This window comes from Notamacropus eugenii, chromosome 5 (genome assembly GCF_028372415.1).
Source record: "Notamacropus eugenii isolate mMacEug1 chromosome 5, mMacEug1.pri_v2, whole genome shotgun sequence".
Lineage (NCBI taxonomy): Eukaryota > Metazoa > Chordata > Mammalia > Diprotodontia > Macropodidae > Notamacropus > Notamacropus eugenii.
In genome coordinates, this window is record NC_092876.1 from 20,153,314 (window position 1) to 20,180,873 (window position 27,560).

Here is a 27,560-nt window from a genome sequence, read left to right on the forward strand (position 1 = left end):
CTAGGCTTGGATTCATGCTTTTCTCTGGAGGATGGTGATCAGTACACAACCTTGTCCCTACTGGAATGAAGGTGGGAAGGACTTCCACTAGAGGTTCTACTTGACTATACTTTGGAGAAATCAGGCTAGAGATAAAGCTTTGGATCTAATTAACAAGGGAAGGCCTCTTGCTGCAGCCCAGACTGCATTATACCTTCCAACAAAAGAGACCTCATTAAACATCCCCAAGTTCCATCTTATACATAAAACCTTACACATGTAATGGATTTTCCCTGAAATTTTGCTATTTGCCATTTCTCCTCAATATTTCATGCCATTCATAAACTTCATTTCTTCAGTCATTCCTCCATTAATTGGTACTCACAATGTTTCCTGTTCTTTGCAGGCAGACAAATTCTTTAAGCGTCTTGCTACGTATTGGACATCAGTTTCTGTAGTGCTTTCTTTAGGGGGTTAGGTGAATTCCAGTTCAGCCTGTGGTGCTTCCTAGTTGTATATGACTGACCGAGTCATGTCACCTAATCCTGCCTGAGTTTCCCCATCTGTGGAATGGGGATGATAATCTACCCACCAGAGTTGAAGTGAAGATTTAATTAAGCAATATTTGTTAAATGTTTTGCAAACATTAAATTAGTATGGAAATACTATTTTTATGGCTATCATTCCTTGGCTCCTTAGTCTTGTCATGGATAGCTCTAGTGCAAAAGAGAAAGGGAGGCACAAACAGATAGACACAGAGAGACAATAAATCCCTGATCTTAGCCAAGGGAAATTGGATTACATTGCTTAATATCCCAGAAGATACCCGTTTTCTTCACCCAACTGCATTGGATGTTGTAAAAGATTCTCTTTTATTGGAGACCTGTTGATATTTTTTAAGATAGTGAGCCATATTGTTTTTTTTGAGCTGCTATAAATATTTTTTATACCTGTGGGACCCTTTCCCATTTTTATGATCTCTTTGGGATACAGTCCTGGAAGCAATATTGCTGGGTCAAAGGGTATGCACATTTTTGTAGCCCTTTGGGCATAGTTCCAAATTGTTCTCCAGAGTGGTTGGGTCAGCTCACAGCTCCATCAACAGTGAATTAGTGTTTCAACTCTCCCAAGTCTTTTCAAACATTTATCATCTTCCTGTTTTGTCACATTAGCCAATCTGATAGGTGTATCAACGAAACAACCTCAGAGTTGTTTTGTTTTGCATCTCTCTAATCAACAGTGATTTAGAGCATTTTTCACATGACTATCCATACATTTCATTTCTTCCTCTGAAAACTGCATGTTCACATCCTTTACCCATTTCTCAATTGGGGCATGATTTTGTATTCTTGCAAGTTAGACTCAGTTCTCTGAATATTTTAGAAATGAAACTTTTATCACACACTAGTTACATAAATTCTTTCCCTTTTTCTTGCTTCCCTCCTAATCTTGGTTGCATTGGCTTTAGCATACCATTTCTAGCCACTTCCTCACACCAGGAGATGAGCAGTACCATTCTTAATAGGATGTTCAGACACCCTAGAGGCTGCGCAAATCCTACTGTTGCTTCCAGGAATACAACAGCCCTAGGACCTGTGCCCACTGTATGCATGCCTGTGACTGCAGTTCCCATTGTATCCACACTACTGCTTCATCACTTCCTTGTCCCCACAGAACTTTGAAACTGGTAAAATGGCTTGGGTGATGTCTTCTGATCTGTGGGTAAATTGGATTTAAGTGAGGCAGAGTTGCACAGTCATTGGCCTCACTCTCTCCTCCAAAGTCATCACAGTCCAGTGGCAGGACAGAATCAAGACTTGTTTTGGCTTAAGATGTAGTGAATGGTCTTGGAGTCTTTGACAGTCAGCCCAGCTCTAAGTGGTTCACAGCACCTACTTAAGCTGCCTTCATGGCCATTTGAGCAAATTGTTCTAATCCATCCATTTTACTAGGGGAAGTCTTCACATGTTTGGGGTAGATGTTTCCCTTATTGACCAATGGGTTTGAGACCACTTGGTTACCCTCAACCTGTTTTAGCCCATCTGCCCAAATAATTTACCAGGGTGTGGCTGCTGCACATGTTATTGCTTCTTGGAGGGACAGGTGGACACCAAAGGTGGAAAGCCACAGAGAAGGATTTGGGAACCTTCACACCAGAGGTACCAGTCTTCCCTGAACACACTCTACACCAATGAATAAAGTGCTGATTTTAGGGGAAAACCAATAAAAGAGGTAAACCTTTGGTTAATTTATTAGGTTACAAAAAAGAAAGAAGAAAACCAAATGACCAATGCTAAAAATGAAAAGAGTGAATATGCCACCAGTGAGGAAGAAATTGAAGTGATAAGTAGTAGCTATTTTACCCAGTTCTATAGAAACCTAGTGAAATGTATGAATATTTGCAAAAATATAAATTGAACAGAGGAAGAAATAAAATGATTAATAATCCCATTTTAGAAAAAGAATTCAAGCAAGTCAACAAGGCACTTCCTTAGAAAAATATCTCCAAGACCAGGTGGCTTTATAGGTGAATTCTCCCAAAGATTTTAAGAACATTTAATTCCAATACCATGTAGAATATTTGGGAAAATAGACATAGAAGAAGTCTTACTAAATTGCTTTTTTGACACAAACAAGGTGCTGATACCTCAGCTGGGAGGAGCCAAAACAGAGAAGGAAAATGATAGATAAATTTCCCTAATGAATATTGATGGAACAATTTTAAATAAAATATCAAAAGAGATTACAGCAGTTTATCACCAGGACTTATACTATGATCAGGTGGGATTTATCACCAGGAATCCAGGGTTGGTTCAATAATAGGAAAATTGTCATCATAATTGACCATATCAATAATAAAACTAACAAATCATGTGATTACCACAATAGATTCAGAAAAGGCTTTTGACAAAATAAGGCATCCATTCCTATTAAAAACACTAGAGAGCATAAGATAGAATGGAATTTTTCTTAAAATGAGAAGAAGTAGATCTAAAATTATAAGCAAGCATTATATATAAGGGGGATGAGTTAGAAGCATTCCCAGTAACATCAAGGGTAAAATAAGGATGCCCACTATCACCACTGTTGTCCAGTATTGTACTAGAAATATTAGCTTTAGCAATAAGAGAAGAAAAAGGAATTGAAGGAATTAGAATAGGCATTGAGGAAACAAAGCTATCACTTTTTGCAGATGGTATGACATACTTAGAGAATCAACTGAAAACCAACTTGAAGCAATTAGCAACTTAAGCAGAGTTGCAGGATATTAAATAAACCCACATAAATCATCAACATTTCTATATTTTACTAACAGAGCTCTCTGCAAGTGATAGAGAAATTCTATTTGAAGTGACTGTAGACAATGTAATATTTGGGAGTCTACCTGCCAAGACAAACCCAGGAACTATATGAACACAGTTACAAAAGATTTTTGACGCAAATTGGGATCTAATGAGAAAATGTCTGTTCCTCATGTGTTCTCTAAGCTAACAACAGAATCAAAATGACAATTTACTTAATTTACTTGTAATTCATTGGAAAAGGCAGGCACTTGACTTGTGGTTAGACTAGGTAGTTGAAGCAAGTTGAATGTTCTGCCTTTGGAATGTGAGTGTGTTGGGGGCATACAGCATGTTTCAGGGTGTAGTAACTATTAAAACTAGGATTCTGTGGACTCTAGCCACTCAGACACTGAACAGGACTGTATATAGAGAGCTGATGTTGTGAAAGCAAACCTGAAGAGAGCCAGCATTGAAGGAATGCACCATCGTAGAGAAGAAGAGAGTGGAGAGGAGACCTCTGATGGCAGACTTGGTGAAGGAGCTTCCAAACTTTGAAAGGGAATAGAGCTGTAGGGCAGAAACATGCCCATGAGGATAAGCCTCTTTTGAGAGCTATTAAAGTTAACTGACCTGTTAACACAGAGCCTGTGGCCTTTGGAGGTGAAGTGAGATGATAGTGCTGCTGGTGGTGTGTGTGTCAGTATTATTGTCCTGTTCAGCCTTGTTTTCCCAGAGCGCATTGCTGCCTGAGGCATGATGGTCTACCTGTACTCCAACTGACTACTACCTTCATGCCATGATTCCTGCTTCACTCAGCCCTCTAGAGCCCCCCATCTCCTTCCCCTTCAGAGGTCCTGTCTGCTGTTTGGAGAAAGCTCACGTCAACCTGCACAACTTGTATCCTGTGACTGCTGCTCTCTTGTCACCCATTCACCCATAAAATCCCTTTCCTCCTTTACTTCTGGGAAGGACACTCATACCCAGATCTGATCACTGAGGCTTTCACATAGAAATGGGTAATGGTTTTTAAAAGGGAATTTTTCAGAAACCATAAACTGACTCCATTGGATCCTATACTGGAGGTTCTGAGGTCAATGTCCTCAGTGACCCCATCAATACCTCCCTTCCCCCAATCTCTTTGAGCAAACTCAGGATCCACTTCCTGTTCTGTTACTCTGTCTATGAAGGCACAAAGAAAGGGCTTAGCAAATGACTGGTCTAAATAGCTATACTGAAAGACCTTTGTAACTGACCTTCCTAACTCTAACTCTAAATTGTAAAAATCCAGCAATTAGAGGAAACACAAGTATGTGACCTGCTATTTTGTAAATAGCCTCATGGTTTGACACCATGGGAACTGGACAATTAGCTCTATTTATTTATTTTTCCTATTGAATACATTTTCATTATAGTTATGCTGTATGGAAGAACTAACATAAATGGGAGAAATCATAGAACAAACCAAAACATCACACACACACACACACACACACACACACACACACACACACACATCTGCTACATTCTGAGATTGAATTTCATAGTTCTTTCTCTGAATGTGGAAGGTATTTTGCCTTAGAAGAGCATTGGAAATTTTTTTTTTTTGATGTCCATGCATTGCTATGAAGATCCAAGTATACCAGAAAAAACTCTTGCACACTGTGGTTGTTGCTGTGCACAAAGTTCTCCTGGTTCTGCTCCTTTCACACAGCATCAGATCATATAAGTCTTTCCAGGGCTCTCTGAAATCTTCTTGTTCATCATTTCTTATGGCACAATAGTATTCCATTACATTCACATACCATAATTTATTCAGCCATTCCCCAGTTGATGGGCATCCCCTTGATTTCCAGTTTTTGGGCACTACAAAGAGAGCTGCTATAAATATTTTTTTACATGTGGGACCCTTTCCCATTTTTTTGATCTCTTGGGGATACAGTCCTAGAAGTGATATTGCTGGGTCAAAGGGTATGCACATTTTTGTAGCCCTTTGGGCATAGTTCCAAACTGCTCCCCAGAATGGTTGGATGAGATCACAGCTCTACCAACAACAAATTAGTGTTCCAACTCTCACACATCCTCTCCAAAATTTATCATTTTCCTGTTCTGTTCTGTTTGCCAATCTAATAGGTGTGATGTGGTACCTGAGAGTTTTGATTTGCATCTCTAATGAACAGTGATTTAGAGCATTTTTTCATATGATTGTAGATATCTTTAATTTCTTCCTCTGAAAATTGCATGTTCATATTCTTTGACTATTTATCAATTGGGGAATGACTTGTATTTTTGCACATTTGACTCAGTTCTCTATATATTCTAAAGATGAGGCCTTTATTACTGACATTAGCTATAACAATTGAAATTAAGAAAACCATTGAATTAATAAGTAAACAAATAGTTGGTTTTATGAAAAACCTAATAAGATTGATAAACCTTTGGTTAATTTGATTTAAAGAAAGAAGAAAATCAAATTACTAATGTAAAAAATGAAAGGGGTGAACTCACCTCCAGTGAGGAGGAAATTAAAACAATAATTAGAAATTATTTTGCCCAACTTTATGCCCACAAATTGGACAATCTAAATGAGATGGATGAGTATTTTAAACAATATAAATTGCCTAGATTAACAGAAGAAGAAGTTGAATATGTAAACAACCCCATCTCAGAAAAAGAAATTGAACAAACCATCAATGAACTCCCTAGGAAAAAAATCTCCAGGGCTAGATGGATTTACAAGTGAATTCTATCAAATGTTTAAAGAACAATTAATTCCAATACTATATAGACTATTTTTGAAAATTGGGGAAGGAGTCCTCCCAAATTCTTTTTATGATACAAATATGGTTTTGATACCTAAACCAGGAAGAGACAAAACAGAGAAAGAAATTATAGACCAATTTCTCTAACGAATATAGATGAAAAAGTTTTAAATAAGATTTTAGCAAAACGAATACAGCATCTTATCATGAACATTATGATCAGGTAGGATTCATACTAGGAATGCAGGGATGGTTCAATATTAGGAAAACTATTAGCATTATTGATCATACCAACAACAAAACTAACAAAAACCACATGATTATCTCAATAGATACAGAAAAATCTTTTGACAAAATATAACACCCATTCCTATTAAGAACACTGGAGAACGTAGGAATAAAGGGAACTTTCCATAAAATAATAAGCAGTATCCGCCTAAAACCATCAGCAAGCATTGTATGCAATGGAGATAAGGTAGGTCTATTTCCAGTAAGATCAGGGGTGAAACAAGGATGTCCATTATCACCACTATTATTCAATATGGTACTAGAAATGTTAGCTGTAGCAATTAGACAAGATAAAGAAATTGAAGGAATTAGAATAGGTAAAGAAGAAACAAAGTTCTCACTCTTTGCAGATGATATGATGATATACTTAGAGAATCCCAGAGATTCAAGCAAAAAACTACTTGAAATAATAAACAACTTTGGCAAAGTTGCAGGTTACAAAATAAACCCGCACAAATCTTCTGCATTCCTATGTATTAAGAACAAAGTCCAACAGCAAGAGATAGAAAGAGAAATCCCATTTAATGCTAGTGTAGACACCATAAAATATTTATGAGTTTACCTGCCAAAACAAACTCAGGGACTATATGAACATAATTACAAGACACTTTTTGCACAAATAAAGTCAGATCTAAGTAAGTGGAAAAACATCAGTTGCTCTTGGGTAGGCCAAGCCAATATAATAAAAAAGAAAATTCTACCTAAATTAATTTACTTATGTAGTGCCATACCAATTAAACTATTAGATAATTATTTTCTAGAGCTGGATAAAATAATATCAAAATTCATCTGGGAGAACAAAAGGTCCAGAATATCAAAGGGACTAATGAAAAGAAATGCTTGGGAAGGTGGCCTAAATCTCAAATTGTATTATAAAGAAGCAATTAGCAAAACCACTTGGTACTGGCTAAGAAACAGAAGGGTAGACAAGTGGAATAAGCTAGGTACTCAAGACACAGTAGACAGTGAATATAGCAATCAACTGTTTGATGAACCCAAGGACCCCAGCTTCTGGGATAAGAACTCACTGTTTGACAAAAATTGCTGGGAAAACTGTAAAACAGTGTGGTGGAAACTAGGCATAGATCTATGCCTGACACTACACAAGCAAAAAGTTCAAATGGGTACACGATCTAGGTATAAAGATTGATATCATGGACAAACTGGAGGATCAAGGGATAGTGTATTTATCAGATTGATGGAGAAGGGAAGAATTTTTGACTAAAGAAGAGATAGAAAGCCTTATGAAGTGCAAGATGGATAATTTTGATTACATTAAACTGAAAAGTTTTTGCACAACCAAGCTCAATGCAATGAAAATTTGGAGGGATGTAGTATATTGGGAAAAAAAATTTTATGGCTAATCTCAGAGATAAAGGCCTCATTTCTAGAATACATAGAGAACTGAGTTAAATGTACAACAACACAAGGCATTCCCTCATTGATTTTGTCTCTTTTCTTAAAAATATTCCTTTCCCTCTCTCTGTCCCCTAACCTGATCTTACCCAAAACTTCTTGGTAAGTTTGCCTACAAGACCTCAGTGATCCTATCCCATACAGATCTCCCTATGTGCTCTACGGAACTGGGAGATACTCATATCTAGGAGGGAGTGTGTCATACTCTTGAGTGGATACATAAACCACAGTACACTGTCCTTGGGTAACCTACAGTCCCTTATTGTGGCTGTCCATAGCAAGGACCCTTGCAATCCTAACAAAAGGGTCAAATGAGATAATATTTACATGGCTCCTGGTACATAGAAGACACCATGTAACCATTCCCTCAACCCTTTCCAGTGTATTTGCACCTTGGTCCTCTTCTCTATGACCCAGGGACACTGGCCTCCTGACTGATCTTTGTACAAGACCCTCCATCCCCTGACCCTGTGCCTTCCCAATGGCTGTCTCATACTTGGAATGTCTTCCCCCTCACCTAGGCTTTCTGGCTGCCTTCACATCTCAGATATGATCTCACTTCCCGAAAACCAGCTGCTCCTCGTAACTAGTCTCTCGTGGCACCTGTCCTCTATACTGTATAGAGCTTGTTTGCACACTTGTTTTCTCCCAGTTAGACTGAGCTCATGGGAAGCAGAGACTTATTTTTTTAAACTTTCTTTATGTAACCAATACATTAGCACAGTACTTGGCACAGAGGAGCCACTTTCTAAATGCTTATTGACCTAAGAAATGGTAATTGGGAAGGATTCAGGGAGACCTGAGAAGACTTGTTGGCCTGAGGCAAGAGGACATGAGCAGAACCAGGAGGACAATTTCTGCTGTACTGATAGCAGTACAAAGTACAATTTATGCCTCCTGGTATAGAGTTTCCATGGCTCTCTTAGATTCCGCCTTTGCTGGTGGTCATCAGGCCTGTGGATGGACTGCACTCCCATAGTACTTTGGCAACATGATAGGGAACCTGGTCAAGTAGCTGGGGCAGCCCCCATAGTCAGGACTTGGAGGGAGACCTGATCCTGGTAAGCCTGGAGGATACTCACCAAGAGGTCAGAGGGGAAGATGAGGCCCCATGGTAAGGGGAGCCAGCAGAATTGGGGTGTGGGTGGGGGCCCTCCTGCAGACCTACCTGATACCTGCATGTGCAGATCTGGCTCCCAGAAGACAGATGTCACCTTCAAGGGAAGAAGGCAGAAAAACTTGAGCTCCAAGGGTTTCTGCTTCCTGACAGTCAACCCTGGGAGGGTCTTCCTGATCCCTAGAGTCCTGCCCTTTCAGAAGGGAATTATGATGTGCAAATCTGTGCCTCATAATAAAGTTAATTAGTTTAATTCCTGATTAATGGCACTGTCTCTGGCCACCTGTTTCTGTCACTCCCAGGATAGACATTGGTTCAGTAAAATCCTGTTACCACCTCAGTCTTCTTCTGGGAACCCTCTGCCCTCCACGACACCTGAAAATGCATGTTCTTCAAGGACAGTGTCTTTATTTCTCTACCTTTACAGATGGTTTGTGCTTTCCCTCAACGTAGACAACCCTATCCAAGTACAGATACATATGTGTGGGAGCCTGAATGGAGCAATGGGAAGCAAACACAATGCCCTCTGGCCTTAGATGCCTGAGTCCTGGGTTCAGATCCTGTCCCTGCCTCTTATCACTGCTGTTACTGGAATCAAGTCACTGTCACTGCATGTGGCCCAGCAAGGGTAGACAAGAAGACCCTTCTGGGAACCCTCTCCTGTGACAAGCTTTGTTAATTTAATATTTTTTCAGTCAGGTTTCATTAACATTCACTGTAGGCCACCCCTGGGGCCCCAGCAGGACTGAGTTCAAGATCACAGGGACTTCATCTGAATCCCTGAAAGGGGAAATGGGATGGAATTAGGCAGACCTGAGTTCCAGTAGGGCCTCAGACACTGGCTGGCATTGTGAACCTGGGCAAGTCACTTTGTCTCTGGCTTCCTCAGTTTCCCTTTCTGTAAAAGGGGGATGGTGAGAGGGTGGAGGAAGAAAGGCCCAGAAAAGGGGAGGGGCAAATGGAATTCCAGAATCTCTGAGTTGGTGGGTAAGGATGAGGGAGTAACAAATGCTAATCCAAGAGAATGGAGGAAAGATCTGAGGTGGGAGGAGGGGTCATTACCCAATTCCCACATGCCCATTCCATCTGCATTCTGGGGCTCAGCAATCAAAAAGACTTGCATTTTCAAGAAATGGTTTCCAAAGGTCAGCACCTCTAATTAGGTGGGCTAATGGGGGCACATCTGTACTCTAGGCATAGAATCTATAGCACCTACTGCAAATCCTGGCATGGAATAGTGAGAGCTGAATAAATAGCTTCATGCATTTATCAGATGATATAAGAGGAACTGAGAACCAAGTTCCGGTTTCCCAGTCTTTGAAGAGGTAGCCACAGACTTTGTTCACTTTATTCAGCATCAGTTCATGGAAGCCTCTCCAGATTTGTCTAAAGTCTGCCTGTTCATCATTTCTTATGGAAACATGATATTCCATTACATTCATACATCAGAACTTGTTCAGCCATGACCCAATCGATGGGCATCCCCTCAAAAGTCAAGGCAGATTTCACCTTCCTGGACTTAATCTTGCAATGGGGAGTGGTAGGCAGGTAGGGACTCAATGGTCGAAAAAGTGACTGGGCTGGGGAATGGGGCCTTAGGTCATAGATTGACACTCATCAACCAGGTACTAGAGCAGAGTGGGTATTGATCTTGATTCTTGCTAGCCAAATTGAAAAGGAGAGGGAAAGTTTGGGGATGAAAAGGAAGGCAAAAGAAGGAATATACATGTAGACATGAACATATATATATATACATGTAGACATGAATATATATATGTATATATACACATATACATATAAAATATCTTTATATAACATTTTAGAGTTGCTTGGAAGCCTGAAATGTGAATGTACAGGGTGAGTATGCCTGGAAAGAATTCACACACTTCTTTCAGTTAAAGTGGCAAGGTTTATTATAATGCCAATAGAAGAGGGCTGAGATCCCTCTTCCCCTTGAACTGTGAAATCTGGATGGCATTAAGGATGGTATATAGCTTGGGGTGACTCAGGTAAAACAGGAGTCTGGGTTGGGTCAGAGAACCAAAACATAAGACCTTCTGAGTATCTAGTGGGGCAGGGCTGGGCCAGATGGCAGGGACTGGGTTGCTGAAATGCTTGGGAAAATTCAGGGTCCAGGTCCCACCACCCATCATTACCTACTGAAAAAAAATAAGACCCAAAATCTCTTGGGTCTGGCTTTCTTAAGCTTCTTCCTGCTGGCCAGGGTCATAGAGATATCTCTGCTTTGAGGGGGTCAGAGAGGCTGACTGGTACCAAGCACATTGTTCTTCTTGGGGAAGGGAGGGCATGGGCTGGTACCCACTGTTTGCTACCAATGGTAGGTCAATGGCCTGGAGTCTGGAAGACACAAATCTCATAAGCTAGACTTAGAAGCAGGGAAAATTAAAAGTGATGTTAGAATTGGGGAAAACAAAGAAAGAAAATGAGAGCCCCATTACTTTCATTCACATTTGACATACAGGGTTTTCTGATCTTGTACTTCCCCAGACTTCCACTCTGATTCCACTTGCCTTAAGAGGATGAGATGCTGTTGGGAAGCAACAACAGTTTTGCAGATAGAAATTTTAGAAGTTTTTTTTTATAATAAAAGACTTGGGAGGATAGAAGAAAATTGATTGCTCTGAAATTCGATTCCCCAAAGCAAACTGAAAATGTTCCTGGTTTAATTTCAGTAATTAGTAGCAATACCTAATTACAAAGTTGTTTAGGATATAGAAAGGAATATAATTTTAGGCTGAAGAAATCAGAGTTCCAGTCCCCTTCTAAAAAATTCTTTAGAAGGACATTCCTGATAATGAGATTGCATTGGAAGCTGCCCAGGCTTGACTGGAGACAGATTCTTCAGACTAGATAGCCCAATATTGGGAGTGGTCAGGTACAGTTGGGGCTGTGATTTGATAGAAGAGGTATTTCCTCTGTTCCCCAGGTAGGTGTGATATCAGCCACTATTGTATTATACCAGGATGAAGTGACCTAAGCCACTTACTCCAGACCCTTGTTTTAATATAGCCCACCTCCCAGTGTATTGACCAGAGTTCACTGGCTCCCTTGTGAACACCTACACTTTGAAGGGCACATAACTCTCTACCCCCATGTCCCAAATGAGGTCAGTTCTCACCTGATCTCCTGAGTGGGGCCAGTTCTGGACTGTAATTCCCATGCAGTGCGAGTCAGGGCAGCTTGAGAGAAATAGAAATGTCCCCCCACCCCAATCTAGTTTGTCTTTCTTAGATTAAACTCTGTATATTTGGGGGGGGGGGTTGACAAACTATAAACGAAAGAAGATGGACCCTCAAAAAGAAAGGACTATTCAAAACATTCCTAGAAAGAAAATAAGACTGAGAGAAATTATTTGTTTCTCAAAACACTGAGGCAACCAAGTACAACCAAATTAGAGTACTGATCAAGAGAATTTTTTCTTAATGTATAATATGGACATCAAGGTGAAAGCAAAGATGAAAAAGAAGAGAAAATGGGAGAAATATAATTGAAAGATCATGAACTAATCGTTGTACCATCTTCGTGATGATTTAATGTCTTTCTGGAACTAAATTACAGAATGTAAAGAGGCATGAACAAGAAGGAAAGAAACTCATAGCTGGGAAATGGGATGGACCTTAATCACATCAGAGGTAAGAAGGAAAGGAAGTTTAATCCTGTAGTCTGCTAGGAATAACAGGACCTATAGGAGAATGGATAAAAAAAGGGAAGGAGAGAAAATGGGAGAAATAAAAGAGGTTTGTCTCCAATGGGGATTCCTCAATATTTTGCAAAATCTGAGTTCAGTGGGAAATGGTTCCATGGTGATTTCATTCATAAGACTTCTCTTCAGTATCAATTTTTTGATGTCTAGTAATGCTGGAGCTCTGTGTGAAAGAGTTTCTGTATTAATTACATTCTTAGGTTTTTCACCATTGTGAATTTTCTGATGTAAAGCAAGATAGTAGCTACGTATGAAAGACTTTCCAGGTTGATTATATTTAAAAGGCATCTCACCAGTGTGGATTTTCTACTGCATAGCAAGATTGGAGGAATATCAAAATATTTCCACTTTTCCACCAGTGTGGATTCTCTGATGTGCTTCAAGAATGTATCTCTGTGCAAAATGCTTTCCACACTAATGACATTCAAAAGGCTTCTTTCCAATATGCATTATATGATGTGCAACAAGATCCCACCTCATTAACAAAGTCATTCCACCCTGATTACATTGAAAAAGTTTCTCTCCATGTGGTTTCTCTGACAGGTAGGTAGGAAGACTTTGCGTCATTATGAAAGCCTTTGCACATTGATGACATTCATAAGGCTTCTCTCCAGTGTAGAATCTGATGTTTACCAAGACTGGAGTTGTGTGTGAAACCCTTTCAATATTGATTATACTCAAAAGGCCTCTTTCTCCTCTGGATTATCTGATGTGTAACAAGATGAGACCTTTGTATGAAAGCCCTTCCACACTGGATACATTCATAAGGTAACTGTCCAGTGTGAGTTCTCTGATATTTATTAAGATTGGAACTCCTTGTGAATCTCTTTCCACACTGATTACATGCATTATGATTCTCTCCAGTATGGATTCTCTGAATATCAATAAGGAGACATCTGTTGCAGACAGCCTGCCCAATTTCTTTATATTCAAAAGAACTTCCCACTAGTATCAGTCTTCTGAAATCTATCCACATCTCAGTTCCAACCAAAGTCTTTCCCACAAGGAACACATGAATATCTTTTCATTCCAGGGTGAAACACAAGCTGACAAAGGAGAGATGAGTGAAGGGTTGAGAATGTTTCTCATTCATTGCATTCATCAGGTTCCTTTTGAATGAGAATTTGCTGATGAGTAAGGGCCTTCGCATTTACTTATAGGAAACATTTCTCCAGTATCACTTTTCTAATGTCTTAGGAGGACTGAACTCCAGTTCAAGGATCTTTCCCACTGATCACCTAGATACATTTGCCTTTCAGGAAGCTTCCCAGGGGACTGAAAAAGCTTTACCTCTTTAATAAAACATTTCCTATTTTCACTGTCTGGAAGACAGTCATTTTCTTACATTTATTTAGGATTGAAGACTCTCTGAATCTCTTTCCAGCTTCATCAAATTCACAGTCAATTTTTGGATTTTTATCTACTTTGAGAATAAAGTCATGAATTTCTCTCCAATTGAAGTCCCAGGGACCATCACTCATGAATCTTTGCAGGTCACACTCTTCCAAAAGAATTCCCAGTATTTCATTTACTTCAAACTTGGTCTCTACATCTGAAGAAAATGAACACTCAAACATGTATATGGAAAAATATATACACACATAAATAAATGGTTACTGAAGACTTCTGCAGCTCAAATTCAACAAAACATCATGGATGTAGTCTTGGGACAAACAGTAACATTACATAGACTATGTCACTGTAAGAAGGACAGACAGGATGTGAGAGTGACAAAGGAGATGTACATCACAAGAGTGTTGGACCCATCAGAGCCTATACACTCACCTTCAACAAAAGCAGCATCCCCAAGGTAAGGTCACTACCAGAAGACTTAACGTCAACAGCTAAGAGTGACTCTCCATGGGAGAACACTTTGTGAGCTCATCATCGTTTTCAACATTCTGGCAGGAAAGGAACGGTCAGCTTTCAGGGATTTATTGTATAGTTCCACATTGACACATTTGTGTCAGAACACTAATAAAAATCTGAATTGATTTTGATGAAATTGATTTAGGGAAATTTAAAAGGTATTGAATAAAAATGAGAAATTGACAGACCTACCAATAGGTTACTTCATCCACCTCTAAAAGACTGTATTGAACTCAAGCAAAAGTTAAATGCAAGCAAAGCTTAGAGAGGTTCAGGATTCTTGACTCAGTATGGAGGAAGATGGAATTCAGTTTTATGCTGAAAACCACTTTTATTATGCCCTGAAGGCTCAGTGAATTGTCCTTTTTTCTCAAAGGAGACTATGACATCTGGAAGATGACACCATGCGTTGAATTTGAATAGCATTGAAGTGAAGGAGAATTGTGCAAGGTCACCAAGCTCACTTTATCCTCTAGAGCCATCTGGGTCCAGTGGCCAGATACAGATCAGGATAACTGAAGATGGCCAAGCCCACTGAAGGCTATTTATAGGCCAGTCACCTATCCAACTGTGGTACACCTCACCTTCTCAGGGCTGATGGAGCCACATTGATTAGTGATGAGGACATGATGTGGAGAATTGGACTGAACACCTCGATAGCATTCTCAAGAGATCATTTTTAAACACTGCTGAAGTTACTGACCATTTATCTCGGGTTTTACTCCATCCTTCTTAAGTCATGCTCCAATTGATGGACAACCCCACATTTTACAATTCTTGCTACCACAAAGATCAATACTATAAGTATTTTGAAACACATCTATTTTTTTCTATTTTCCTTAATCATCTTGCAAAGTAGACACCAGATCTCGTTACTGGATCAAGGGGGTAGTCACAGTTTAATTTTGGGGGCATTCTTTGGCCTGTAGAACTGATGGATCAAATCACAGTTCCACCAGCCGTGAATCAGTGTCCTAATTTTTCGATATTCCATCCAACAGTTGTCCCTATCCCCTGATAGGTATAAGATGATATCTCAAGGTTGTTTTAGTTAGCATTTCTGTAATAATAATTTTGATTACTTTCTCATATGACTGTGTATAGTTTAGATTTATTCAGCACTAAATGCCTGTTCCCAGCCTTTGAGCATTGAAAGTTGGGAAATGACTCATATTCTTTTAGATTTGACTCATATTCTTTATATATATGAGATATGAGACCTTTATCTGAGAAACTGTCTACAAATGTCCCACCCCCAATTTTCTGTTTCCTTGTGATCATGGCTACATTGGCTTTATTTCTACAAAACTTTTGTAATGTAAAACCATAGGAAGTTATTCATTTTAGACGTCTCATACTATCTCTTGTTTATGCACAAACTGCTGCTGTATGTTGTACATCTATTCCATTCAAATTCTCTATTTTACTCTTTCTTTACTATTTCTGTTTTACTCTTTCTACCACAGAGTTTTGATAATTACTGCCTTATACTACAGTTTAAGATGAGGTTCTGTTAAACTTCTTTACTTTCCATTATTTTTCATTAGTTCCTTTCATATTCTTGGTCTTTTATTCTTCCAAATGAATTTCTTTATAATTTTTTCTAACTTAGTAAAATAAGGTTTTGGTAGTTTAATTGAGAGGACATTGAACATATCTATGAACAATTCATATCTCTCCCATTATTTAAGTATATTTTGATTTGTATAAAATGGTTTTTTTTCTATTTGTGTTCATATACTTCCTGGGTTTATTCTGGTAGATGTGCTCCCAGGAATTTTATACTGTCTAGAGTATGGGTAGGGAACCTCTGCCCTCCAGTTCACATTTGACCTCCTTGAGTTCTGCTTTTTGACTAAATCCAAGTTATATGTTACAAATTCCTTTATATTTATCTTTTAGATTCTTTTATTAAATTCTTTTTATTTTTCATTTTAACACAGTTCTTATCACATAAAACAATTCCAACTTTTAAAACATTTACAATATAGACCACAAACGAATTTTTTTTTAACATTAACCGAGACACGCATAATAACTCTGTATGCTAACTTCACAAACCCTTGACCTAATTGTCTCCACACTATTACTAAGACTTAACTGACCGTAACTTATTGTTGTTGGTCTAAAGTCCTAAGCCTAATAGCTTAATTTTAGACTTAACCTTGGATGTTCCCCTACCAACAATCTATAATTTAATGGATCTGGTATTAACCTTACAAACCTTTTCAATATAGGAAATTGTAGGGACATTGCAGGGAAACAATATCTCCCCAACTTCATGTCAATTCCAGGCAGGAGGAGAGTGTCAATTTGCTTTCAGTTAGGCTGAAAGTCTGCCAGGTGTCAGTGGGGAAATTGAGTCAGGAGAATGCTACCTCATCCCAGGCTGAACAGCTGCTCTCCCACCCTTCCCATGAGATCACCTTTTGCAATTCATACCAGCATCTCACAGGCTTACAGGCATCATGGATTGGAGGCTCAGACTGCCTTTTTTGCTATCCATGCCTGGAGTTAGACTCAGAAGAACAGTCACTTAATAGTCTCACAACATCTTAAAATAGCAAGTTCCAATAACCAGGTTTCAGATATGACTATAATTTCACATTGGCTAAGGAACATCTTATGAGGACGCAAGTCTCAAGTGGCTTACCTACCTTTCTATACATGTTCTATTTCCTGATTAAATAACAATGATAAAATAAAATTTACCATTAAAACCTTAACTTTTCCATCAATGTTAAATTTTCCCAAAGGTTACCTGCCTCTAGGAAACTTAGACTAAAATTCTTTCCCCAAAACTAAAGATGTCTCTGATTTAGTCTCAGTAATTAATTCAGTCAATTGTTTTAATACTAATTGCTTTTATATCACTTTGTGACATGTCCTACTTTTTCCCCCATCTCTCCCCTCCCCCCACCCTCTAATACTTTGCATTCTGATTACCCCTTCCTTCAATGTACCCTCCCTTCTATCACACCCCATCCTTCCCTTATCTCCATCCTCTCTCTTTTCTGTAAAAGATAAATTTCTTTTTTATTTTAGATATTTTTCTATAAATAGATAAATTTCTATACCGCATTACCTGTGTTTCTTATTTCCTGGTTATATGCAATAATAATTCTCAACATTCATTTCTAATACTTTGAATTCCAACTTCTCTCCCTCCCTCCCTCCCCATCTCCACTGAGAAGGCAAGCAATTTAGTACAGACTAAATATGTGCTGTTTTGCCAAAGACTTCCATAATAATCATGTGGAATAGTAACTGTATTGCCCTCTATCCTACTATCCCCCCTTGTTTTTTATTCCCTCAGTTGACTTTGTCCCTTCCTAAAAGTGTTTATTTCTAGTTACTGCCTTCTCCCATTTGCCCTCCCTTCTATTATTCCCCTCACCCCACTTGTCCCCTCCTCCCCTACTTTTCTGTAGTGTAAGATAGATTTTCATACCAAATGGAGTGAGCATGTTATTCCCTCCTTAGGCCATATGTGAAGAAAATGGCTTCACTTTTCCCCTCTCCTCTTTTTCCTTTTCTCCTCCATTGAACAAGATTTTTCTTACCTCTTTTATGAGTTATAGCCTGCCCTAATCCATTTCTCCCTTTCTCCTCCCTGTATTTTCCTCTCTCACCCCTTAATTTTTATTTTATTTTTGGTTTTTTTTTTTTGTGGATATCATCTGTTCTGATTAAACACAACCTGTACTCTTTGTCTTTGTGTATGTGTGTGTATGTGTGTGTGTGTGTGTGTGTGTGTGTGTATGTACAATCATTCCTCCTACCCAAATACTGAGAAAAGTCTTAAGACTTACAAATATTTTCTTTCCATGTAGGAATGTAAACAGTTCAGCTTTAGAAAGTCTTTTATGATTTCTCTTTCCTGCTTACCATTTCATGCTTCTCTTGATTCTTGTTTTTGAAAGTCAAATTTTTTCTTCAGTTCTGGTCTTTTCATCATGATGCTTGAAAGTCCTCTATATCATTGAATGACCATTTATTCCCTTCAAGTATTATACTTAGTTTTGCTGGGTAGGTGATTCTTGGTTTTAATCCCAGTTCCTTTCACTTCTGGAATATCCTATTCCAAGCCCTTTGATCCCTTAATGTTGAAGTTGCCAGATCTTGTGTTATCCTGATTGTACACAATACTCAAATTGTTTCTTTTTAGCTACTTGCAGTATTTTCTCCTTGACCTGGGAACTCTGAAATTTGGCCACAATATTCCTAGGAGTTTGTCACTTCGGGTCTCTTCCAGGAGGTGATCTGTGGATTCTTTCAATATTTATTTTACCCTCCAATTCTAGAATATCAGGAGAGTTTTCCTTGATAATTTCATGGAAGATAACGTCTAGGCTCTTTTTTTTGATTATGGCTTTCAGGTAGTCCCATAATTTTTAAATTGTCTCTCCTGGATCTATATTCCAGGTCAGTTGTTTTTCCAATGAGATGTTTCACGTTATCTTCCATTTTTTCAAACTTTTGGTTTTGTTTTTTAACTGCTTGGTTTATCTCAGTCATTAGCTTCCCTGAACTCAATTCTCTCTTTTAAAGAACTATTTTGTTCAGTGAGCTTTTGAGCCTTCTCCTCCATTTTGCTAATTCTGCTTTTCAAAGCCTCCTTCTCCTCATTGGCTTTTTGGACCTCTTTTCCCCATTGAGTTAGCCTCTTTTTAAAGGTGTTATTTTCCTCAGTATTTTTTTGTTTCTCCTTTAGCAGACTGTTAACTTGCTTTTTGAGCTCTTTTATTACCTGAACAAAATTTAAGTTCACTTTGGAGGCCTTGGAGGCAGGGGTCTTGACTTCCTGTGACAGTATGCCTTGTTCTTCCTCATCTGAAAAGATGGGAAGAGACACCTGTTCACCAAGAAAGTAATCTTCTATGGTTTTATTTTTTTTCCTTTTTTGGGCATTGTCCCAGCCAGTTACTTGACTTCTGATTCCTTTGTCAAGAAGGTGATCCTATTGCCCCTTGTGTCCCCAGTATTGTGTTCAAGGCTGAAATTGGACTGGGCTGCTTGATTCCCCTAGGGCTTTGGGTGGGGGTGGGGCCGTCACTGAGGGCTGAGGTTTAGATCAGCTGCTCCCTACTGCCAGAGGCTTAGTTGAGCTGCCTGGGCAATGGACCTAGGTTGCGTCCCCACCCCATATCTGCCTGCAGTCTGCTGCTGCTCTTGGTGCCATCAGGAACCCTGTTCCACTCTCACCCTGCTGGGAAAGCCCTCCCACACTGACCTTTGGAGCTTTCTTTGTCAGTTGTGGGTTGAGGTATCTGGGACCATCCCTACTGGGAATTCTGCCCTGGAGGTCTGTTCAGGTCCTGTTCCTCCCAGTGTGGTGTGGCCAGGGCTGGTCTCTGCTCTGCTCAAAATCCTGTGAGATAGACCTTTCCTGTCAGCCTTCCAAGTTACCTTTGGCTGGAAACCTCTTTTGCTCTGTTGTTCTGTGGCTTCTGCTCCTCTAGAATTTGTTGAGAGTCATTTTTTACAGGTATTTTGTGGGCTGTGGGGGAAGCACTAGAGTGTATGCATCTTTCTACTCTTCCATCTTGACTGCCCCCCCTACAATTTCCTTTATTAAGGGATTTGTTCTGTGATGTTTGGATTCAATGAAAGGGCTGTAATTTTGGATCTAGATATAGGGCCACATGTAGCCTCAAGAACACAGATTCCCTACCCCTGATCCAGACTTATATTTAATAGGTTATCTCTTACTATCTTTTCTTGGAGGGTCTTGTTGGTGATATTTATGTGAGTTTACATTATATTCTGCTATTTTTGTAAAATAATTAATTATTTCAACTAACTTTTTAGTTGAGTCTTTGAGATTTTCCATGGATATCATCATGTCATCCACAAGAAGAGATATTTTTATTACCTCCTTCCCTAGTCTGATTCCTTCCATTTTTTCTTGTCTAACTATTCTAGGATTTTTAATACAATATTGAATAATATTGGTGACAATGGCCATCCTTGTTGAACATTACATGTTAATAGGAAGATTGCTAGCTAACTTCTCTCCACTATAAGTAACTCTTGCTAACAGCTTTAGGTAAGTGCTTTTATCAATTTAAGGAAAAATTCCTTTCCCCTATGCTTTCAAGGGTTTGTTATTGTTGTTATTCACATGACAGATTAAGTATATCATTTTCCTCAGGTTAATCCAATTCTACAGTCCTGGTGTAAATCCCAGTTGGTCACAATATACAATCTTTGCAATATTTTGTTGTCATCTCCTACCTAGTCTTTTTTTTTTTTTTTTAGGATTTTGTCATCCATAGACATTAATGAAATTGTTCTGTAATGTCCTCTTTTATATTCTTCCTGATTTGAATATTAATATATTTGTTTCGTAAAGGGAGTTTGGTAGTTCCCCCCTTTTTGCCTGTTTTCTGAAATATTAACTTAATACTGGAATTAGCTGATCTTTGCATTTTTAGTAGAATTCCCTTGCAAGACCATCTGGTCCCATGTCTTTATTCTTAGCAAGCACATTTATGGCCAGCTTATTTTCTTCTTTTTTAAAAAAAGATGATTTAGATATTCTATTTTTTCCTCTTTATCCCATGAGAACAGGGACCAGAGCATGCCACCAGTAGCAGCTGTGATTCCCAGATTCCTCAACCCCACAATTTCCAAAGACAGCTTCAAAGGTCAGTGAGAAAACTCTTTCACCTGGGTAAGAACCAAACACAGTCTGCTCTGAGCCCAACCTTTTTGCAGCACTCAGGCTAAAGATCCTGGGGGTATCTAGCTGTTGATCTTGGTCTCAGTTCCGAATGGTGGTCCTGGGGTGAGCAGGAGCACTGGCTGGCATGGTGGAACAAGTGGAAGTTCTGGAGAGGGAATTCTACTTACAAATCCTGGACAGAAAAGCTTGTGGTTGCTCTTAGACCAGAGTGCCAGCCAGGAGAGGAGTAAATAACTCTCTCTTGATTGTGCCACCTTGGAGGAACTGAGAACTTACAGGTCCCTAGAGTATACCCTCCACTTGACAAAGGACTCAAAAGTCAAGTAACTGGCTGGGAAATTGCCCAAAAGGGAAAAAAATTAAAACTACAGAAGGTTACTTTCTTGGTGAACAGGTATTTTCTTCCATACTTTTGGATGAGGAAGTACAATGCACATCATCAGAGGAAGACATAAAAATCAAGGCTTCTGCATCCAAAACTTCCAAAATAAATATGCAATGGTCTCAGGTCATGGAAGAGCCCAAAAAGGATTTTGAAAATCAAGTAAGAGAGGTGGAGGAAAAATTGACTTTCAAACACAAGAATGAAGAGAAGCATGAAAAGGTAAACAGCAAAGAGAAGTCATAAGGGACTTACTAAAGTTGAACTGTTTACATTCCTACATGGAAAGACAATATTTGTAACTCTTCAAACTTTTCAGTATCTGGGTACTGGGTGGGATTACACACACACACACACACACACACACACACACACACACAGAGAGAGAGAGAGAGAGAGAGAGAGAGAGAGAGAGAGAGAGAGAGAGAGAGAGAACAGAGTGAATTGAATTGGATGAGATCATATCTTAAAAAAATGAAATTAAGGGGTAAGAGAGAAATATATTGGGAGGAGAAAGGGAGAAATGGAATGGGGCAAATTATCTCTCATAAAAGAGGCAAGCAAAAGACTTTTTTAGTGGAGGGAAAAAGAAGGGAGGTGAGAGAAAAACATGAAGTTTACTCTCATCACATTCCACTAAAGGAAGGAATAAAAAGCATACTCATTTTGGTATGAAAACCTATTTTACAATACAGGAAAGTGGGGGAGAAGGGGATAAGCAGGGTGGGGGGGAGGATGGAAGGGAAGGCAATGGGAGGAGGGAGCAATTTGAAGCCAACACTCTTGGGGAGGGATAGGATCAAAAGAGAGAATAGAAGCAATGGGGGGCAGGATAGGATGGAGGGAAATGTAGTTAGTCTTACACAACATGACTATTATGGAAGTCATTTGCAAAACTACACAGATATGGCCTATATTGAATTGCTTGCCTTTCAAAGGGAATGGGTGGGGAGGGAGGGATGAAGAGAAGTTGGAACTCAAAGTTTTGGGAACAACTGTCGAGTACTGTTCTTGCTACTAGGAAATAAGAAATACAGGTAATGGGGTATAGAAAGTTATCTGGCCCTACAGGACAAAAGAGAAGATGGGGACAAGGTAAGGAAGGGATGAAAGAAGAGAGGGCAGATTGATGATAGGGGCAATTAGAATGCTCGGTGTTTTGGGGTAGGGGTAGGGGACAAATGGGGAGAAAATTTGGAACCCAAAATTTTGTGAAAATGAATGTTAAAAGTTAAATAAATTAATTTTAAAAAAATTTAAAAAAGAGAGATCACCTTTAAAAGAAAAAGAAGTGCTGTAAGAAATGATGAGCACATAGACTTCAGAAAAACCTGGACTTATATAATCTGATGTCGAGTGAATTTGACAAGACCAAGAGAATATTGTGCACAGTAACAGCAACCTTGTGTGATGGCCAACTTTGATAGACAGCTCTAATCACAAATGAAAGAAACAAAGATAATTCCAAAAGACTCATGATAGTAAAGACTATCAACATCCAGAGAAAGAACTATGGAGTCTGACTGCAAATTAAAGCATACTGTTTACTCTCTTTTTTTCTTGTTTTTTTTTGTTTTATTTCTTCTTTCTGGTGGTAGTTCTCATTTGTTCCAATACTTCCTTTAGTACAACTAATCTGAAAATATATTTAATATGAATGTATACGTAGAGCCTATATAAGATTGTGCCCTATTTTGGGGAGGGGAAGAGGAGGAAAGCAGAGAATTTAAAACTGAAAAGCTTATGAAGTGAATGTTGAAAACTAAAACATGAATTAATTAATTCCAAAAAAGAATCTGTGGTGGAGGAAGAGATCAGGTCATCTGAAATTCCTCCATACAATGTCTTTAGTGACATATTAAGAAAATTCAATGAAGACTTTCTGAGCAGGTAAGTACTGTGTATTCTTGAGGGGAGGAAGAGAAGAGCTTTGATACTGAGGAAAGAACAAAGAAAAAGGAATGATCTAGTAAATTTCCTATAAATCTGAAATAAATCCTTACCTAGATGAAAATATGAAAAGGATTCTAAAGAGAGATTGCTCACAAGCTGACCTCAAGTGAGTGGAATGAGACTGTGTCCAGACAAGTGAAGAAGAGTTCTCTGTTCTTATAATGAGGGGTTCAGATGACACTGTCTATGATGTGTCCTGGTCAAAAGCATCTGCTGCTGTTACTTTATGATTGCTTGCAATTGTTCAAGGTGTGTATTCATTCCTTGTATTATTTAATTATTGAGAAACAAAAACAAGTATGTGGGGAAGGAGGGTGCCTTGACTCAGTAAAAACATAATATTTTATGAGTTGGGGTTGGAGATTGAGCTAATGCTTAAGACACACTGACACTACTAGTGAAAAATAATTATTTCAACAAACCACTAAATCTTGAGAACATTGACCATCAGGAGTCTAGAAGCAGACTGGTGGATATCATAGAAGAGAGTGGTAATATATGAAAAGCCTTTGATAGTTGGGAGGGCTCATCTATTTATCCAACCTGCAACATGTAGGACACATGTTCAGCCAATGCAATTGGCATTCAATGCTCTTCAATCTCATTTTCTTCCATTTTCAGCAGCAGAAGGAGTCACTTTTAAAGTTTTTCTAATTATTTCAGGACAATTCTCTTTTTAAAAAATTAATTTTTATTTTCAGTGTTCTACAATCACTACCATATAACTTAGATTTTTTCCCCTCCCTCCTGTCTTCTTCCCCTCTCTCCTGTCTTCTTCCCCTCTCCCTCCCTGAGACAGCATACAATTTTATATAGGTTCTACACATACATTCCTATTAAATGCATTTTCACTATAGTCATGCTGTATAGAAGAATTAAAATGAATGGGAGAAATCATATAACACATACAAAAAAATGATCTGCTACATTCTGCAATTGAATTCCATAGTTCTTTCTCTGCATTTGGAAGGCATTTTGCCTTAAAAGACCATTGGGAATTTTTTTAAGTCGTTGCATTGCAATGAAGTTCCAAGTCTACCAGAAAAAAACTCTTGCACACTGTGGTTGTTGCTGTGCACAAATTTCTCCTGGTTCTGCTCCTTTCACTCAGCATCAGATCATATAAGTCATTCCAGGCCTCTCTGAAGTCTTCCTGTTCATCATTTCTTATAGCACAATAGTATTCCATGACATTCATATACAATAATTTATTCAGCCATTCCCCAACTGATGGGCATCCCCTTGATTTCCAGTTTTTGGCCACCACAAAGAGTGCTGCTGTAAATTTTTGTACATCTGGAACCCTTTCCCATTTTTATGATCTCTTGGGGATACAGTCCTAGAAGCAATAATGCTGGGTCAATGGGTATGCATATTTTTATAGCTCTTTGGGCATAGTTCCAAATTGCTCTCCAGAATGGTTGGATCAGCTCACAGTTCCACCAACAATGTATTAGTGTTCCAACTCTCCCACATGCTCTCCAACATTTGTCACCTTGCTGTTCTATCATGTTAGCCAATCAGATAGGTGTGATATGGTACCTCAGAGTTGTTTTGATTTGCATCTCTCTAATCAACAGTGATTTACAGCATTTTTTCATATGCATATAGATGTCTTTAATTTCTTCCTCTGAAAACTGCCTGTTCATATCCTTTGGCCATTTATCAATTGGGGAATGATTTGTATTTTTGTACGTTTAACTGAGTTTTTTTATATATTCTAGAAATGAGGCCTTAATCACAGACACTAGTTGTAAAAATTCCTTCTCAGTTTTCTGCATCCCTTTGAATCTTGGTATGGTTGTGCAGAAACTTTTCAGTTTAATGTAATCAAAATTATCCATCTTGCACTTCATAATGATTTCTATCTCTTCTTTAGTCAAAAATTCTTCCCTTCTCCATAAATCTGATAAATACTATCCCTTGCTCCTCCAGTTTGTCCATGATATCAATCTTTATATCTAGATCATGTACCCATTTGGACTTTATTCTAGTGTATGGTGTCAGGCATTCCTCTATGCGTAGTTTCTGCCACACTGTTATGCAGATTTCCCTGCAAGTTTTGTTGAACAGTGAGTTCTTGCCCCGAAGCTGGGGTCCTTGGGTTTATCAAACAGTAGGTTGTTATATTCATTGCCTACTGTGTCTTGAGTACCTAGCCTATTCCACTTGTCTACCCTTCTGTTTCTTAGCCCGTACCCAGTGGTTTTCCTAATTGCTGCTTTATAATACAATTTGAGATCTAGTAGCAGTAGGCCACCTTCCCTAGCATTCTTTTTCATCAGTCCCCTTGATATTCTGGACCCTATCTTCTTCCAGATGAACTTTGATATTATTTTTTCCAGCTGTAGAAAATGGTTATCTTATAGTTTAATTGGTATGGCATGCAATTCTCTTTCGGGTAGATAAAAACCTCTTTTCACTTTTTAATCATTTTGCTTTTATTAAAAATCTTATTTATACTCTGTAATCTACATTTTATTTTTTTCCCTTATTTCTTTATTGAACTTTGAGAATTTAAATAATTTATTAGACTTTTCCTGATTTTTTTTTTGATTTACTAGAATTTACAAAATTTGCCTTTTTCACTTAGTGTTGTGAGTCATGATCCTACATTGCATTACATTTATTCATAGTATGAACAGTCACTTTAGGAAGGCCATGCTTTTATTCACTGATAAGTCATCTATTGAATTTCTAACTTGTTGTTAAGAGAAACATTCCCACATCTCTTACTTTCCCCATCCTTCCCCATTCTCTTCTCTTCCCCATCATGGAGTGAACTCATGTCTCCCACCCACAACACAATGAGGGCCAGCTGCCACATCTCCAAGTTTGCACTTGGTGGTCCTACTTTGGAACTCTCACTGACTTTGCCACCATGTCCCAGGGTCCAGAGTTTTTCTCTGAACTCTCTTCCACTGATATGTTGGCTTCCCCTTGAATGTGTAAACTCCATGGGAACAGACCAGTCTTTCTTCTTTTCTATTTTAATCCCAAGTCCTTGGCACAGTACATGGCATAGAGCAGGTCATTTACAAATGCTTATTGATGACTGACTATGCAAACACTGTCATCTGTCTCTTTTTTTTTTTTTTAACAATTTTTTTGAAGGGGTGAAGGCAAGGCAGTTGGAATTAAGTAACTTACCCAAGGTCACACAGCTAGTAAATTTCAAGTGTCTGAGGCCAAGATTTGAACTCAAGTCCTCCTGACTCCAGAGCCAGTGCTGTATTCACTGCAACACCTACTGCCTCTGTGTATCTTTTTATTTTTCTTTAAAAGTCCATCATGACTAGACATCACTTACTTCCGCAGACTTCTTCCACCTTATTTCCTGCCACTTTCTCTGATCTAATGACACTGGCCTCCTTTATATACTAGGAAGAAGACACTCTATCTCTATGTTCGGGATATGTTCTCTAGCTCTCCAGGATGACTGTAATTCTCTGCCTCATTTAATTATGCTGGTGTCCTTCAAGTCCAGCCCCAAAGTCATTTTGCTAAAGTGGGGGTCTGTCCAAGTCACCCTCCTTCCCCACTCATCAAACTCCAGTGGCTCCCTGTTACTTCCAGGAGCAAATACAAAATGCTCTGTTTCCCATCCAAACCTTGCATAATTTAGCCCTCTCCTGCCTTTCCAGTCTTCTTACACCTTTCTCCCTCATCTTGTCACTGCACCCATGTTTTTGCAGGAGAAAGTAAGGCTGATGACTTGGCACAGCCCTCTTTCATTCAAATCAAACTTAACTGCAAGTCATGTCATTATCTCCCTGATGTCACGGTCCTCTTCATGGAAAAGGGACAAATACAACTTGTGAGTAGTCCAAGCTGCATGAATGGGGACCCAGTCAGTTGGGGAACTCACCCCAGGATACATACTATGATGAGGTGGGATTTATACCACGAATTCTGGGTTAGTTTAGGATTAGGAAAACTATCAGCATAATTGACCATATATATAACAAAACTTTTTCTTTGTTTAAGGAGACTCTTGGAGAGAAAAATATTTCCTGTCCTATTCTGTCACCTTGCCAGAATCCCCTCCCACTCTTTTTAGCATGACATTTTGAGTGAAGATATTAGACACATTGACAGAGG

General features: G+C 38.8%; 1 long non-coding RNA gene across 2 annotated transcripts; it reads left to right on the forward strand.

The window, feature by feature from the left end:
- Positions 1 to 16,384: 16,384 nt before the first annotated feature.
- On the forward strand, positions 16,385 to 21,920 carry LOC140508327 (uncharacterized). 2 transcript variants are annotated; one of them, XR_011968385.1, is made up of 3 exons: positions 16,385 to 20,485; positions 21,005 to 21,086; positions 21,519 to 21,920. It is a non-coding gene; the product is annotated as an uncharacterized lncRNA (long non-coding RNA). The 2 variants fall into 2 exon arrangements; XR_011968386.1 differs by having other exon boundaries at positions 21,010 to 21,086.
- Positions 21,921 to 27,560: the final 5,640 nt, after the last annotated feature.